The sequence below is a fragment of the Rhipicephalus microplus genome, chromosome X (assembly GCF_043290135.1).
Source record: "Rhipicephalus microplus isolate Deutch F79 chromosome X, USDA_Rmic, whole genome shotgun sequence".
Lineage (NCBI taxonomy): Eukaryota > Metazoa > Arthropoda > Arachnida > Ixodida > Ixodidae > Rhipicephalus > Rhipicephalus microplus.
In genome coordinates this window covers 297,798,088-297,810,198 of record NC_134710.1, presented here as the reverse complement: position 1 = coordinate 297,810,198, position 12,111 = coordinate 297,798,088, and the positions used below count along the sequence as shown (strand labels likewise).

Below are 12,111 nucleotides of genomic sequence, written 5' to 3'. Positions count from 1 at the left end.
GATACCCTACGCGCTCTGGCGCTAACTTCCGTCTTCTCCTGCTCTCTCGTCTCGGCGGCTCGATTAAACACCTTCCGTGCGAGATTCCAGAAGATTCTCGTCATTTCGTCGGCGCGATACGCAGCGAAGGCTGGGGAGAGGGCGAGACGGTTGGGATGCCCTCCGCGGCGGATGACTCAACTCGGTATGACCACGCCCCTTTCTTTCTAGAAAAATCCAGTGCTTGCTCGGCCGCCGTTGTGGGGTGAGGAGGTTCGTCGGCGAAGCCACGCTTCCGAGAGGAGAGGCTTGCGCGCCCGGGGAGCCTTTAGATGTTTGTTTTCTTTTTCTTTCTTTTTCGTTGACCTCGCGGCGTCACTCGGGCGGTTCGTCGCGAGAATTTGGCGGCGCGCCCTTTTTGAGCGCTCGTTCTGTGACAGCTGGGCGTTGACCTTGCAGCGGTACAACTTTGTTGTGCGCTACCGGAAAGGGAGTTCGAACGTCGTGGCGGACGCTTTGCAGCGTTCCCCCATTAGGCACTGCGCCGTGCTCCCAACGGGGTTGCAGAAATTAGGTGCCTTTTCTCATCTTCTAACCACTACCACCGTTTCGGTGTCCGACACTTGTGTCCGACACTTGTGTCCGCCACCCCCGAGAGCAATCGCATCAATTAGACCCCGGGCCCTCTGGCTCCAATGGGTCCAAAGGCGCGAACCCCGATGGCGAAGTGACTTTCGAGTCGACAGCCTCGGGTGAGGACGCATACCTGGTGGACCCTGTCACGTCCACCGGTATCGTCTTTAGCAGAGAGGAGCTGCTCAAGGCACAGCAGGACGATCCGTTTTGTCAACACATCGTTGACAAGCTCAAAGAGCTGAGCTCCCAAGTGGAGCGGGACGGTCAAGCCGCCGGGCGCGAACAGACAGCTGGTATTGCTGTCGGCGCCGAGTGCCGTACGCAGGCTGGTATTGCTGTGGGCACGATGGACTCGTATCTGCTTGATGCCGACGGCGGTCTCATTTGCTACGTCCCATCTGAAGAAGCTCCCTAGGAGTCTTTCAAAGTGGTGAGACCCCGCAGTCTAAGGAAAGCCACCCTAGGTTATTTCCACGACTCGCGGTTGGCCGGACACACAAGTGGCCTTAAGACTTTTCAAAAGTTGTGCCGCTCCGCTACCTGGCCTGGCATGAAGCGTGATGCCCTTCACTACGCCCGCACATGACGCGTGTGCCTATGCGTGAAGTCTCGAGGGGGCAAGCCTCCCGGGCTCATGCAGCCGATCGACAGCCAACAACCTTGGCAAGTCATGGCCTGTGACATTATGGGACCTTTCCCAAGAAGCCGGAGAGGCCATGTTTTCTCTTGGCAGTCACAGATCACTTCACGAAGTGGCTCGAACTGTTTCCCCTTCGGAAGTTAACGGCACGCGTAATCTGGGACAAGTTGACCGAGGTCTTTACCCGCTTTGGCTTTCCGGCGGAGTTGATCACGAAAAATGCGTCCTATTTCATGGCAAAGGGGTTTGTGGATGCGTGTGCTGCCTTTGGCATTAAGCACCGTAAAACAACCACGTATCACCCACAGGCCAACCCGACCGAGCAGATCAACCGGAACCTCAAGACCTTGCTGACAGCCTTTGCGCAGCAACACAGGGATTGGGATGCTTGTCTTAAGGAGATCGGCTTCTCCTTGCGGGCTACGGTCAATCGTTCGACAGGGTACACACCCGCTTTCTTCAACTTTGTGAAAAAGCTGCCTAACCCCGTGGACCGCGTCCTACGGGGCGGCGGCGGGGAAAGCACCGCGAAGGTCAGCCCGTCTGGCTACGCGGCGAACCTGCGCTCACGGATGGACGCGGCCCTCGATCTGGCGCGTTCCAACCTGGCAAAAGCGTGAGCTGGTCAGAAGGCTCAATACAACCGGTCGCATCAGGATGTCCGTTACGATGTCGGCGATCTCGTCCTCAGGCGCAATCACGTCTTGAGTGACGCCGCCAAAGGCATCTCGGCCTCCCTTTCGGCCAAGTGGTTGGGCCCATACCGAGTGCACACCAAAGTGTCGCCCCTGGTATACAAGCTGGCTGACTCCCAAGGGAGACCAGTCGGCAGTCCAGTTAACGTCTCGGACCTCAAACCTTTCGTTGCCCGTAGCAACGACTTCGGGGAGGGGGAGGCGGTCACCGAACCGCAGGGAAAGCGGGATAAGGCTGGTTCCAAACCACGCCACCGGTACAACCTGCGAAAATGCACTTAGGCTGATTTTCGCCTCCAGCATGTAGTGGGACGTTATCCCCTCCATGTAAGGGAGCGGAGATTTATAGCTGCTGTGCGAGAGCCCATCCAGCAGCAACAGTAACGGCTACCTGGCGAGCTTTTCCCCTGGTAACACGATTACACGCGCTGCGCACGGAATATCCACCCAGTTCCCAGCACTCCCGGCTGCTCGATAGAGAAAAGCCCTTTCCCAGTGGCTCACTCCCACTGGGTATCTTCCGTGTAGTCGGCGGGAGAAGGGAAGCGTGCGCCCTATTGGCTCACGCAACCTTCAATGCGACCGAGTAGGCTCTCTTTATTGGGTCAGCCTGCCGCGCCTCTGGGGCCACACCTTCAGTTGCGTTTCGGCTTTTCACCGACACCCCAGCTTTCGTTATGTCCTCCTCGATGACCCGTTCCTCCAAGAAGAAGCCCGGGAGACCAGCCACGCGCTCGGTCATTCCGCAGGCACTAGCCGCGTCCATGCCACCTCCGTCGAATGCTCCCCCGGCCCCGGCTAGCAAGACACCGCCTCATATGGAGTCACTACGTGGACGTTCCAACAAGGCACTGAGACCCCAGTTGCCTTCGTGTCGACTCGTCGCTGGTCCAAGCAACGCAAAGTCTGGGTGGGGTTAGACCCAGAGTCCGTCCCGCGTCCTTTTCGCGGACGCACCCTTTCGGACCTGCTCGACGCTTCCGGAGGTGCCTCGATGTCGCCTGTTCCCGAGGCCTCCTACTGCAACGCTTGCGGTGTCCTGCTGGTGCACGAGGCTACCCACCTCCATTCGCGGGTTCACCGAAGGAAGACCGGCGGTGCCTCTGCGGTCCTGTCCACCCCGGCGGTGCCGCCTGGCCCAGGCCTTCAACCTGCCCTGTCGACCGACTCCGTTCAGGCGGTCGTGGCGGCGCTCGTCACGGACTCATCATTCAATTCGGCCATCAATGCTGCGGTGTCTGCCGCCCTCCCGCGGCCCCTGGTTCCTGCTGAGACGCCGCCGAACGAAGACACCGGGGCCCCCGTCGATCTCATGGATGGCACTGAGCTGTACCTCACTTGTTTCGAATAAAAGTGTCGGTGGATGCTTTTATTACGGCGTCTTTAGGGCAGCCTCGGTCTTAGGAGGGGGGGATGTGTGAATCGAGAGCGCCCTCCTACAGGGAGCCTCGATCCCCAGCTGCTGCGCGTGCGCCGAAGGCGTAGCCCGGGCGCGCATAAGCACCGGCACCCACCAAGATGGTTGCCAGGGCGCCTCTTGGTCTGGGCCAGTCAACCGTCGGCTCCTTCTCGCGCTGGCATGTCCGGGCACGCTACGCTGGCGCGCTGTGCGGGCAACGTCACAACGCAGCGCCATTTCCCCTCGGGCGCGCGTAACATCCTCCTCTCCTACGAGCTGTGTTGCGCCCGACGATTCGCTCGTCGCGGCAGATGCTCTCAAGCCTCCACGAGAGGTTGACGCGCTGCTTAGCAAGTGGCTTCTCGTTCGGGCGTTCGACTTCGGCCCTTGTGCGGGAGTAGCCGCGCCCTAGGCAAGCGTACTTGCTCGGTCTTGCGGAGTTTCCTATACGGCCTGCAAGCCCGTGAGTGTCGCACTGTGCTGCATCTTGGGTTAATAAACCCGTTGTTGTTGTTATGCTTCCTCGTGCGTGGTTTCTGTGCCGTGCCGGAGAAAACGACGAAGCCGGCCGCAGCGTCTTCGCACGCAGCGGCAGTGGAGGACGTCGCATCCCTACACGGTTGCGCTTAGTAGGTAAGCCTAGTGCAAACCTATCTCCACAGTAGGTACGGGCATCTGTTTGCACGTCGTTTTGAAGCACCAGTGCTTTGTGTGGCTGACCATGTCAGTATCTGTCGACAGGCAACGAAATTATCAGGGCAGCGAAGATTTGTAACGACCGGTTGGTGTTAGGTGTGAACGTTTCAAGGTAATTCGCACCGTTGAACCGCGCTTGACATCGGTTCGATTCCTCAACGAAACGCCTCGAATGCATCGCTTCAAAGGGCCGAGTTACAAAAATTTCGAAGAATCATTCATTTGTAACAAAAGTAAGCTGTTACGATCGTCAGTGATTGCCCCTGGAGTTTCACCGTCTAAAACTCGACACTCTGAGGACACTCCGAAAAGCCATTGGTATTTCACCGGCTGCAATATCTAAGCGGTTAAGAAGTCATCGCTATGCCGTCGGTATCAAGCCGGCGTCTTAGCGAGCTCGCACTGCGCGCCGGCCGCTGTGGCGAGCTCTACGAGCTATAGCACCGACTACCGGCGAGGCAAAAAATGTGTTTCACGAAAAATAAAGGCTGCTTGAAAGAATAACAGTCTTCTGCGCCTTGGGACCGCAGCTGTCAAATGACTAACTCGAAGGCAAGCGCCAAACGAAGTGAAGACGCATAAACGGCGTACGGAATGCATGCATACCCCTGCAATGCATGCGGGCAACAGGAACCGCGACTGCGAACCACCTTGTCTGGATAGCGGACACCTGTTTCTGTGCATGGGAAAAATAACGAGACGAAAACTGCACATCAGCAGGAAATTTGTGATCGCCAGCTGTTATTCATCGTATAACCGTGCCGTACTCCTGCGTGAGGCCTAGTCGTCCAATGCGGCATATAGCGGCGGTGTATCTCGGTTCATCGCTGGAGCTGCTGAATGTTCGTCGTCGAAGTGTTTATGTGGGGCCTCCGGAGCTTTGTGTACGATTCAGTGCATTTTACGGGTTCAGACACAGTACTGCTAATAAAAATTCTACCCGTACGACAGAACACCAACTGATAAAACCCTTTGATTGATTGATATGTGGGGTTTAACGTCCCAAAACCACTACACGATTATGAGAGACGCCGTAGTGGAGGGCTCCGGAAATTTAGACCAGCTGGGGTTCTTTAACGTGCACCCAAATCTGAGCACACAGGCCTACAACATTTCCGCCTCCATCGGAAATGCAGCCGCCGCAGCCGGGATTCGAACCCGCGCCCTGCGGGTCAGCAGCCGAGTACCTTAGCCACTAGACCACCGCGGTGGGGCGATAAAACCCTTTCGTTATAGTTAAAAAAGTATTGAATACTAGGCGGGCTTAGCATAAAAGGCATGTGTGTTGAATTGCTTAAGTTAGGCCACCGCAAATCTACACCTACGCCGTGCTTATTTATAGCCTAATTATAAGAAAAAAAGAGTCCCTCCAGAGCTACAAGGGAGGTCAAAACATGGTTCTTATATATACCCGGTGACCGAAGCGTAGGTGTGCAGCGCGAGCGGCCAGCTGTGGTGAGTGTGCGTGTTCTATTATTACTAGAACGTCATGTGCATGTTTGTGTACTGTGATCAAAATTGTGTGCTTCAAACGTAATTAAATTAAAGTTACACCTGTGCTTGGTATGGCTGCTCACGTAACTTTATTTTTTCAGTGGATGTAAAAATTTACATCCATACTGACCTGAAAAAGCTCCCGATGGATGTCAATAAAAACACCCCTAAATCCATCCGAAACCCCCTTCTTTTTGGGCAGTACACTCTAAGCCGAAATTCGGCAAAGTTGGACTAACTGCAGTCGTTAAACCAATGGACGAACGGTTCGTCCAACAGGGACTAAATGTGTGACAATGCGTGTCTTGCGCAACCGCCCGGCAATGAAGGGACCAACGGGGAGGGCAACTGCGCCGCGATCGCCTCCTGTCGATGCTGCACTGCAATGCTCGGCGTGGTCGGCGATCATGAAAACAAGTTAAATAGGCTATACGCCACTGTGAAAGTGAAGCACTATGAAACGAATAGAAGATGTTATTAGAGAAAAGTAGTACAACGCGCTGTCAGTGCACACAGCAAGTGCCCTCGCGTTTCCACCATGCCGGCACGGGCGAGCCGAAGCCAAGTGAAAGTCTCTGCAAACACGGGCAATGCCGAGAACTCGCTTTAATGTGCTGAATAAGTTCGAACTACGGTAAACACTGACAATGCTAATAAAGGTAAGCTGTTCATCAGCGGTCGTGTACCCACACAGTGACCACAAGTTCAAAGCGATATATAGGAAAAGTAGGCTTCGTACGTCATCGGTATCAAGCGGGCTGCCGGTGTGAGTGCATTGCCGGCACAAACGAAGGAAACGTCGCGTACAAGTTCACAAAAATAGTAGCTCAGGCAAACTTATGTCTTTTTATCCATGCGACAATCGTTATCAAAAATCCAACGTGTAGGCGATCGCGGATACGACTAATCGTGCGGCCAGCGGTACACAGGTTGTGCCTTACCAGCACGATGAAAGAACCGTGCCTGCAAATGGTCTCGTCGCTGTAAATATACAGATATCTACATCACTCCGTAAGACACAGCGAACATGGGGCACTTACCTATTGTTCATTTGTGACTATAAAATAACGACGACGAGAATTTCACGCGAGCCGCATGTTGCGATCACCGGCGGTCGTTTAGCCGTACTCGTCGTAAGCCTAGCGACGCCGTCGGCAAGCCGACACGGTATGGCATCGGCGGGGCGCCTGCGGCTGCTTCGCCGGGTTTCCCGCACAAGCGCCGCTGCTATGCTTGTGTTTGCGGACTCGTGCGCCAGCACTGCGAACGCTGGTTCGGCCGACATGATCGAATACCAGCTGATAATTCGTAATCTCGGGCTGGAGGCATGTTGAAGATTAGATGGATCCATATTAAAAGATCAATGCGCATCGGTGCTACGAATAAGCCCATGTAAATTTTCGCGTTACGGTGTCAATATTTATTGTTTTCTTAAGCTGAGTAAAAGTCGCCCACTGGCACTAGATGGGAGGTCAAAATACTGTGCTATATATATCCGAGAGTCTGTTCTTGTAGTACAGCGCGAGCAGTCAGTGTTTGCGGTGTTTTACTTTGAAATAATAGTGCGTATGTATGGGTGTGTGTGTGTGTGTGTGTGTGTGTTGCATGAATAACATACTATGATCTTCAGTGCTGATTAAATTGGAATAAACATAAAATATACTGCACAAACACAGTGTCGCCATTTTTTTTTTGCCATTGGTCCAGACGGTTCAACTGTTAGTTCGGCTGGAGCATTCTACTGGGGCCAACATTTAAACCAAGTGGAGTAAGTGCTTGGGGTAACAGTTGAGCCCTTGCAGTTACTCCCGCAGTTAGTCCAAAATTGGTTCAAAATCTGTGGCAGCGCATTTAGACCCCTAAAGGACCAATGGCATACCCCACTTTAGTCTTTTTCGGCTTAGAGTGCAGACTTTTCACTTCTCCGGGCGGTGTTTATAAAACCTCCATCGGGGCATGCGCTAGAGGACAAGTCGTTTACTCCCATCTCGTCTTATTTCTGTTTATAGTGTGGCTCAACGGACTAACATTTAGTCCTCACATTTACACCTTAGCGGGAAACCGTTAGTCTCCACATTTACACCTTACCGGGCAACCGTTAAGTCCTCGCAGTGGCACCTCATTGGACGAAGAGTTGGCCTACTCTAACACTCATTTCGAATGAATACTTTACCCCCAGTTGAAATGTTGTTTTTCTGTTTACTCTCCGCCAGGCCTAATACTTGTTTCGCCTGTTTTTCTCCGCAGTGAGCAACAAATATGGTGGAAAAGAACACGAGAAAAATTATTTATTCATCTGTGCATCACTGCTATCGTAGTCACTGCAACAACGAAAAACACAAGTGAGACATTGAAATTTTTTATTCCTTTATATACATACTAATTTTATTCCATCTTTCAGTGAATTCACGGTCAAATTTTTATGTCCAGCCTCGCTGGCACATCTGGTGGAGTCCTTGTGAAGCTGCTCCGACCGAAGCGACAGATGACAGGCATTGCAGACGCCAGCGCACACAGCCTTGTGCAATTTGGATGTACAATGAGATTGTAAAAATTGTTAGTGCATGTGACAGATGATGAAGATGCACGCATAAGACAAATACGTTCAAGATGAAATAAAAACATACGTGTGAAATATGAGATGCGAATTATTTCACCATAATGTCATAGTTCGTCTAACACGCATTCGCAGGTGAATCGAAGAGGCCTTATATTTGCTGCCAAACTCGGTAATAACATTACCGATGTTGTTACATGGATGAACAACAAATCATCAAAGACGCCAAAAAAATGGTCCAGACATGCGCTGTGCCAAGCTGTAATATCATACAAGATTTAAAGGATAATACCATTTAAATGATAATACCGATTACAAGACCAAAGCTAGTGAGGATCAAAAGGCAGCGCATAACATAAACTTTACATGTCTACAGGATATCTTTATAAAAAAAGTACTTATGTATTGCCTAAATTTAGTGATGGCACAGTAACGCGCTGACTTTCTTCCTTTTTTATTAGGAACGCCTCAATATCCTCCTTTTCAGTGCGGGCGCTAGCTCTCCTTAGAAACGTGGTTTGGCGTAAGTGTGGCGCACATTCATAACACACATCAAATGGACGTTTTTTTTTTCCCTTTGAGGGCGAATAAGTAGCCAGCCGGCTGCATGTTCCGAGAAGCAAGCTACGCGACACACCGAGTGTGTCAGCTATCTGGCTGGTGTTTCAAGGACGGGGCATGAGAGCACTGCTTGGCAATGTTACGACCGCAATCCCTATTGAAGTCTTTCGGCCTTTGTGGACTGAACGAAAATATTTTGATGCATTCCAATGGAGAGTGTGCCATCAAGGCGGATTGGTTTCCTGTCAGCTAAACGTGAAAAAAAGGGTCCAGGACCGGTCTGCCCAAGGAAAGCGCACGAGCCAAGAAAGGCCATTGTGAGCTCGACTCTATGCGAGGCTTTCCAGGTAAACAAGGAAGCAGCTGGGCCATTTTCGTGGTCACCGAGCATCCTGGAGATATCGGAACCAGCATGGTATTTGCAGTTTGGGCTGAAAGCTAAAACCAAACTGGCTGTGGCTGCACCTTGCGAGGAGAAGCAGAGCCCCGGATATTCGCAGCTAAGCCCCAGCTTCTAGCAAACAAGGAGGAATGGAATGTGGGGTTGAAGGAAAGGATAATGCACTATCTGCTGCAGCCCTTGCGGGAGCCCGCCTCGACGACGAGGGATTAGTTGACTACTCCTCCTTCCTCTTTTCTCTATGGGATCGGCTGAATGGAGTGGCATATTTTGACGATATGCTGGCACACCACTACATTGTCCTACCCAAACACAGTCAGGCAAGTTTGACACGTGTACTGGCAACCGGTTTTTTCGAACTTCACCACACTGCCAGAAGGGTCTTGGAAACCAAGGTCATCTAAGATCATCCGACGTGCGCGAAATCTTGGTGACGTGTGCGAAACCTCGGTGCAGGGCGTTTTTGACCTTGTTTGGGCATCTTGTAGACTGTGCCCTCTCCACATGCATTGTGTGGTGTCTTTCCCCTCCTTCGTGGGTGGAGCACCTAGACCATGGAGCACCCTATTGGCGGAAGCCGCGGACAATGCGCCCAGGGTTGGCAACGTGGCGCTATATAAGTGGAAGACTTTTGCATATTTTAAGTTCTACAGTTCAACACTTCCCCTGTGCAGTTCTGATCACTTGATCACCTTTCGAATTCTCAGTTCCTAACCATGCAAATAAATTGTTGTCGTTTTTATGAGCGCCTCATCTGACTTGTTCGACGATGGGTCCTAGGACGGGGGCCCGCTACCAAACTGAGGCCCGCGGGACCCGGAGTCGCAACGGCGGTGAGCAGCAACATGGGCGGACACTTGGCACACCACGGCAAGTGTTGTGGTCTGCCATTTTTTCCCGAGGAAAAAAAAATGTTTGGTTACGGTGGGCAAAGCGTTTGCCCGAACGAAACATTGAGCTTGTTGGCTCATAGGTAGGGCTCCGCGTTATCGGAGAATCCTGAAAAAAAGTGGACGAACACTCGCCGGTAAAAATTTTAACAGTTTGTATATATCCGATAAACTTTAATAGGGCATTTTCATGGTTCAAAGTGCCTTTTCAAAGCTGATAATCCTCAGTCAGAAGGAATGGACTTCTATCAGCGGCAGCAACTTCGTGCTTGCGTTTATTAAAACATATTTAAGGTTTGGTTTTGGGAAGTTAAACCTCTCAAATCAATCAAGCTTGAACGTTTCAATGGGAACAAACACGAGTGTCTTGTAGTCAAGCAAAAGAACTTGTTGTTGGGCTAGTTGTTAGATTTCAAAAAAATTAATTTGAGCGCAAACACACCCCACATTCACGCACACACACACGCACACCCAGGCATCTGTGCGTGTTTTATGCCTGGGTGTGCGTGTGCGTCATGTGTCATGTGTTTGCGCTCAAATTGATTTTTTGAATGGTAGTCACGTATTTGCGATTTTATGTGTATGGGTTTGCACGATGAAACCTTTCAGGCAGCTATATACACTTAGTGTGTTCACATGTTTTCGTGTTCAGATATCATTTCACCAAACATTTCGGAGTACTGAAAATAATAATAATAATAATCATAATAACTCCTTCCGAAGGTTTGGAAGCTGGGAGAAAAAGATGAGAAGCAGCTAACTTGGCCTGCTCGAGCTCCCCAAAAGTACACTTTGGACAATTTACCGTAGTGCACATCTATAGCGAGCGACAAAAATTAGGGGATGAAAAATCTGGATTCTCAACAAGAATGCTACGCATTTTCATTGAAAATAAGCTTGTAATGAGAAGACATTGTGACAACTTATAATGCAAAATTAAACCCTGAATTTTCCAGAATTGGAAATTTATGAGAAAGAAACTACAATAAATGCGGACTTTCCTCCAAAATAATAAACTCCGAAAAGCGCCGTCCGACTTTCAAGAAAAACTATCTCTGAAAACATGGAGCCCTGCTCATAGGCCACTGCCTCGTCAATGATTCTGCTGTCGCTGGTGCGTGTACAGGCACTATGTGGACATTTCAGAAGAGGAAACATTTCTTTGCTTACGCTGTATATTTATAAATGGAATAATTAAGGTAAAACAGTTTTACAAGAAATCATTACTGTGAGTGCTGTTTTTCGTTCCATTGTAATACACGTAAATTTCAGTTACAGATTTCCTGAAGGCAGTTTTGCACTGCACATTCCTCACTGATCGTGGATACTCACAACTCTATATTGCACGCGGAAGAGCCAGAAAGGCGCCACAGCTATTTTATTCCCGGTCGAACCAGGATTGGAAGGTTCGTAAGGCGCGCGCTTCACTGCCACTTCTCGTGGGAGAGGTGGTATTTCGCGATCCTTGAGCTTCTCGCAAACGCCGCGCAGCGTCGCACACGCGCTTCCGGGGCGTCACATGCCTTTTCTCCTCTCTCGTTCACGGTGAAGAACTTCCGGCGGGGCCGCGAGGCGACGCGTTGGTCCGCGATGCAACGACCGGGAGCACAGTGCGTGTGGTCGCTTCGCTCATGCTAGCTCGCGGCGTTGTCGCCCAGCATCGAGAGCCCATTCCATTGTCGTCCGTGGTAGCCGCTTAGGATTACGATCATTGGACGCCGACGCGGAACCCACAACAGTGAGTAGAACCCATTCTTTCGGCGCGTAGTGTGTGATAAAGCCTGCACGGCTTCCTTGCGGGTCCTGTCTGAAGACGCACAACGAACGCCGTCGTCGCGTCGTGCACCTTCGAACGGACGCCGCCGCTCTCGAAAACGCACTTCGGTGCTGGCTGTGCGCCTTTCTTTTCGTGTTCGCGTATTGATTGTGCTTGTCTGCGTCGGTCGGCTACAGCTATTGACTTGATCGTTAGCCGAGGCGTGTTTGTTGTGCTTATTGATTGTAGCCGCCACTCGCCTTTACTTTTCGCGGCGGAGCATTCTCTCGATCGCGAAGGGCGCTCGGCCCCAGGTAGGCTGCCGCCACGGCCGCTCGCTTAGGTATCGCGGTCGCCGTGTCCCGAACCCGGCGCCCGCTTGCATCGGCTGCCGCCGCTCCCCCGCGA

General features: G+C 51.6%; 1 long non-coding RNA gene across 1 annotated transcript in view; it reads left to right on the top strand.

Moving 5' to 3' along the window:
• The first annotated feature begins 11,365 nt into the window (after positions 1-11,365).
• The window catches only part of LOC119161386 (uncharacterized), a 102,521-nt gene continuing 101,775 nt past the window's right edge, over positions 11,366-12,111 (top strand). Inside the window, exon 1 of the long non-coding RNA XR_005108456.2 lies at positions 11,366-11,685. This is a non-coding gene — a long non-coding RNA (uncharacterized LOC119161386). The remainder of the gene's footprint in view (positions 11,686-12,111) is intronic.